This window comes from Alligator mississippiensis, chromosome 1 (assembly GCF_030867095.1).
Source record: "Alligator mississippiensis isolate rAllMis1 chromosome 1, rAllMis1, whole genome shotgun sequence".
Taxonomy (NCBI): domain Eukaryota; kingdom Metazoa; phylum Chordata; order Crocodylia; family Alligatoridae; genus Alligator; species Alligator mississippiensis.
This window is the reverse complement of record NC_081824.1, coordinates 285,287,924-285,293,923: the sequence shown is the minus strand read 5'-3', so window position 1 is coordinate 285,293,923 and position 6,000 is coordinate 285,287,924.

Here is a 6,000-nt window from a genome sequence, read left to right as displayed (position 1 = left end):
AGATAGAAACCTGAGCAGGGTGGCTAAAGACTAATTGGGCAGAAGATAGGGTAGATTTGCACCTTATAGACTGAATAAAGAATAAAAATAACATAAACTTCAATAACTACAGGGATTACTGCATCACCTGCTGTGCAGACTACAAGGCTACATACACGCATCCAAATAATTTGGGTGAATTCTTCTCTGTTTGTTCTCCTGGTAGAGAAGCTTACCCAGAACTATGTGTATAGACATTTGAAAGCTGATGTCCTGAAGAGTAGAGAGAGCTTGTGGTACTGACACTGTGCAGCTGGGGGTAGATGCGAGTGTTGCTGTCCACATATCTTCATATGCTCTTCAGGCTCTCTTTGTCTGGCAACAGATGGCAGCAGTGAACAAGGCAGCACTAATAGGTTGACAATGGCAGTCTGGGTCAGCCAGTGTTTCCCTGCAGCACTGTTAGGAACATTGTAACCTTAAGCAGTCAAGGTACATTATCTCCCTAAAATTATGAGTCCGCTTTTAAAATTCATGCGAGTTTTCTTTTTCATTTTCTTTTTTTTGCTATTTTGTCTCTGGGTTGACACTTAGGGTTCATGTTTACAGGCTTTTCTGCACAGCCATGAGAGCTAAAGACAGGTGACTTCATGAGATTTCAAAAAGGAGCAGCAGCATCACAGGCCTAGTGACAAACTTGCAAGAGTGATACTGTTTACTCTGTGCACTATACTCCTATTCGATTCAGTGGTACAAGTCCTCACAAGCAGCATTCTTGTATAATGGACATGAAACTATCAAGAATTCATCCATTTTGGGGTCAATACTGAAACTTAAACTGGGTTTCAGTTAGCTGAAGAGTGAAGAAAGGGCTAAAAAACTGTATTGGATCTCGATTTTGATGCAGTTGAGGATTGGGATTGCAAATTACATCCAAACTAAAATATCATAGTGATCACCCTTATTTTATCATAGATTTAACCAAAACTTCCTATGACAGAGCTGTGAATTGAACTGTCTCAATGTATTGCCATAACAATCAAACCAATCTTCTTTCCTCAACACAAGTAATTAACATTGAAAAAGATGTGTTTAACATGGAAACTGCCTAACTTTATTTTATTGTATTTGTTGTGTTTACAGTTTAATTTCAAAATTTGGAGTAATTATAAATCTATATTCTATAAAACACACCTTACCATTCCAAAATTATACATGCCTGCAAATCATCCTTCATAATACAAAACCATCTAAAGAAAAGTAAACTTATTGAAAAATTGTTACAACTTTGTTTTTTTCTTTGCTATTTTGGCATACGTTGCATTTGAATAGTCTTTTGTTTTATGCAATTAAGATGCGACAAAAAGAAATATAAAACATTCTGAGCAAGACACCTGGAAACATGCTAGGGAAGATAAATGCAAATCTAAAAGTAATATTTCATCACTGAATCCTCAGGTAACCCTTTCATTACTGGAACAACATTAGCAGTTGTGCTGTTACATCCTTGTAGGAAGTTGCAGAATCAGCAGCAGTAGCAATAGCAGCTTCCTTTCTTGTGCATAGATCCCAGGCAACAGCAGGAGAGAGAGAGGGAGAATTCAGCAGCATCAGCCTTATAGTGCAGGATCCCTGGGACCCTGATGGTCCATTTTCTCTCCCTTACCCCAGATTAGCTATTGGGCACAGGGTTGTGCCTATTGTGAGAAACTCCCAGAGGCAGTCAGGAGCACAATTCCACTAATCCCCTTTTCCCCATGGGTTCCCCCACCATAGTAAAGACTCCCACGGTGGATTCTAGGACCCCCTAATAGTCCATGCCCATAGATGGTGCTTTGCTTCCATTCCCCCAAGTTATTCCCAATTTGGGAAGAAAAGTCCACTTAATTTTTTCGGAATAATAGGGTCGTAAGACCATAGGAAAGTAGGGCTGGAAGGGTCCTCACAAGGTCATCTAGTCCAGCCTCATGTTTGTGGCAGGATCATCCCCAACTAATACATCCCAGCCAAGTTTCTGTCAAATTTATTCTTGAAAAATTCCGGAGATGGAGATTCCACAGTTCCTCTAGGTAGCCTGTTCCAATGTTTTACCACCCTCATAGTCAGAACATTCCTTCCTTCTTTTAACTAATGTATGAGCACTTTATTTTAGATTTTTTGACATTGAACTGTGAAGTAGCGTAACAAGGGGTGCATGGCCCCTGCTGCAGCTGGCCCAACTTCTGCCAGTGTCACCTAAGGCACAGATCCTTGTAATTATGCTTGAACCAAAGCAGCCTCAAGGAAATTCTAATGCAGATATTTCATGTTTTTATTCTCATCTCTGGGTCAAGCTCCCGCACTGAACTGTATCTCCCATGGTACATCCTGGGGGTTAGGTTAGGGGGGAGATGATTATATATTTAAAAAATTAAAGAATTACAGAAGTGAGTCTAGTTTATTATGAAGAATGAAAGACAGACACCTGAACTATAGTGCAAATCAAGGAAGGTTGTTCAGTGTCAAACTGTCTAGTGGCAGTTGGAAACATTTTCAATTAAATATATTTGTACCTGTCAGAAAATGCTAATTTTTTCAAAGCTGAAACATTTATATATATATTGTTTTCAATTACAATTTTATTCAAAAAGATTCCCAAGTTCAAGATGCAAATTCTACTTAAAATGAGAATAATAGTCAAGAAGCCAGTGGTCATAGCATTCACTTGGGATTAAAGTTGCCTCCTTGGTATGGATTAGAAAAAAACCCAGAAACCTGCAGCTCTCACACTGCAAAAAGAATGACCCCAATGCCAAACTACAGAGATCACCTGTTGGAGCTGTTCCCATTTGCATTACTATATAAATATTCATCAACCAAAATGAAAATAGGCAGGTGGGAAATTGAACCTGAATGTCCCACAGCTTCTGTGAATTGTCATCAAGGTGATTTTCATATTTAAAAATGAGTGTCAGCCTCAAGAGAGTTGGTTTTCACTTTGTCTTAGAAGGGGAACATGTTTTTCAAATTCTGATTTCTGTTTTAGGAAAAAAAAATAAACTTTTCTTTCTTCCAGCCAGTCCTGGAAGTAACCTAAAGTAAAACTTTTCTGAGTCAGTTTGTCATACCAAAATGTTTTGATATGAATCGTTTGGAAAATGAAATACAATATTTTGATTTTCCTAATATAAAATTGATCCATTTCTGTGAAATATGGTTCCTTTTATTAAAAATCATGTTTTCTTTAAAGCTTCAGTTTGTTTGTTTTTTAAACAACATTTTATAAGTGATGTGGGTCCATAACTAATTTTACTTTAGATTACCAGGCTTCTGCTTTTTAAATAAGATAGAAAATTGCTAAATGTAACAGTTTTAAACACTTTATTCTTCCATGGATCTAGCTTTATCTAATAGTTCAAATGTAATGGATTATAAATGTATTTCATTATGTGTTTAGTGAGAAAAGGGAACATGAGGACTCGGGAACCAGCAGCGGGAAGGAAAGGAGTCAGCACATGTGTGTCCCGCATGCACGTGTGCCCCTTTTGCCAACTGACTGACCGGAGGCGGCAGCGGCAGCAGCAACAGAGGAATCGGCAGCGGAGGCAGCAGCAGCTGATCCCCCGAAGGTAAGTGGGGCAGAGGGACCCAGCGCAGCTGAGCCGGATCCGGAGGGGAAGCCCCCCGGGTCCCATATAGCTGAGCCGGTAGGGAGCCGCGCTCCCGAGCCACGCGGCGCGAACAGAGCGCGCAAACAGGGAGGGCTAGGAAGGGGACTGTCCCCCCAGGCCAGGGAGCACCCCCTTGGCTAACCCTTGGGGGAGCAGGCTCCTGCGGCAGCGGATCCCCCCAGAGGGGGAGCGTAGGGGCGGAACTGCCGGCAGGCACTTCCGGGTAGACTGGGGCACCTGATTGGCCGTTGGAGCGGGACGGGTAATTCAAACCGCGGGCTTTAAAGCCGCAGGGTGACGTAGTTCCCAGCACTTGGGAACCAGCAGCGGGAAGGAGAGGAGTCAGCACACGTGTGTCCTGCATGCATGTGTGCCCCTTTTGCCAACTGACTGACCGGAGGTGGCGGTGGCAGCAGCAGCAGCAGAGGAATCGGCAGCGGGGGCAGCAGCAGCTGATCCCCCGAAGGTAAGTGGGGTGGAGGGACCCGGCGCAGCTGAGCCGGATCCGGAGGGGAAGCCCCCCGGGTCCCATATAGCTGAGCCGGTAGGGAGCCGCGCTCCCGAGCCGCGCGGCGCGAACAGAGCATGCAAACAGGTGCGCTCTGTAAGAGCATACCGGCGTTTGCGCAGGCGTTCGTGCCGGCGGGCGGGCAGAAAGGGCCAGGAGTGAGACTCCTGTAGGGGTAGGGCGTAGACACCGCACAGGTCTACAAACAGCAGCTTATAGAATGGTGTCTACGAGGAGTGCTGCTAGGGCCTCTGCCCAGGGGGACAAGGCTACCCAGGGCAGGTCTGAGGCCTCCACCCAGACCGAGCCCATGGGGGAGCTGATGTCCCCCTACTTCCTGGCCTGTGGGGGATCCCCAGCAGGGCCGGGGGGGGCAGAGATTGGGGGCCCCCACACCTGTCCGGCAGGTGCCCATCTTAGGGCTCTGGAGGCGCAGGTGAGGGAGCTCCGGGAGGAGGTTAGCAGGCTGAGGGGGATCAGGGAGGTGGAGGATGAAATTGACAGATATTTCCTTTCCCTGCAGGCCCAGGCACCCAAGGAAGAAGCAGCCCGGGGAATGCCCTCCACAGCAGAGTGGCAGACGATCACAGCCAGGACTGGAGCAGCTCGCAGCAAACCGGTACCAGCTTCTCCAGTCCGACTGGTGAACAGGTACGAGGCCCTGGTGACCCTGCAGGAGATGGAAGGGGAGGAGGAAACCCTTGGGCAAGAAGAAACACCACGTTCTTCACACACCGAACTGATCAAGAGATCCACGAGGACCCAGAGGAGGAGGCGACGAGTGCTCGTCATAGGCGACTCCATCCTGAGAGGTACGGAAGGACCCATCTGTCGCCAGGACCCCTCGGCACGAGAGGTATGCTGCCTCCCTGGAGCAAAGATTCGGGATGTGACGGAGGTAATCCAGGCCAGGATCAAGCCCACCGATTACTACCCCATGGTCCTAGTCCATGTGGGTACTAATGATGCGGCCAGGAGAACCCCCGATCACCTGATGGTGGACTACAGTGCTATGGGTGGCGTGCTGAAGGAGTTCGGTGCACAGGTGGTTTTCTCTTCCATCCTACCAGTGACCGGACGAGGAAGACGTCAGGAGAACTGCATCAGAGAGACCAACTGGCGGCTTCGGCAGTGGTGTCTCGAGGCAGGCTTCGGATTCCTGGACAATGACCCGCACATCACGACGAGGGACATGCTCAGCTGGGATGGGCTTCACCTGTCCCCCAAAGGTAAGCGTGTGTTTTCTACTAGGTTGGCGGATCTCCTCCGGCGGGCTTTAAACTAGGCTTGTCGGGGGGAGGGGAGTACGAGGGCAGGGGAAGCTGTGGACCACCAAACCATGTGGCACCCACAAGGACAGCCCAGCCTGAAGAAGGAGAACATTGGAAACCTGAAAGCCATGGGGAGACCAGCACTACAGAACAGGTAAGAAACAAGAAGGTAAGAAACAATGGGCCCCTTGGGACTCGGAGCAGGGGGGCAGCAAAGGCACCAGTAGCAGGGCTCAAGTGCCTATATACTAATGCTAGGAGCATGGGGAACAAGCAGGATGAATTAGCGCTCCTGCTTGCGCTAAACACCTATGACTTAGTGGGGCTAACAGAGACCTGGAGGGATTCATCCCATGACTGGGCGGTACATATTGAGGGCTATAGATTGTATAGAAAGGACAGGTCAGGGAAGAAAGGGGGGGTTGCACTTTAGATCAGTGAGCAATATACATCAACCCTCATCAAGAGACAATCCAAGGTTGAGGAAGTAGAAGGATTGTGGGTTAGGCTACATGGGGGGCAAGGAGAAAGGGATTTGGTGGTAGGGGTCGGCTACAGACCCCCACACCAAGGGGAAGAAATAGATGCGGGG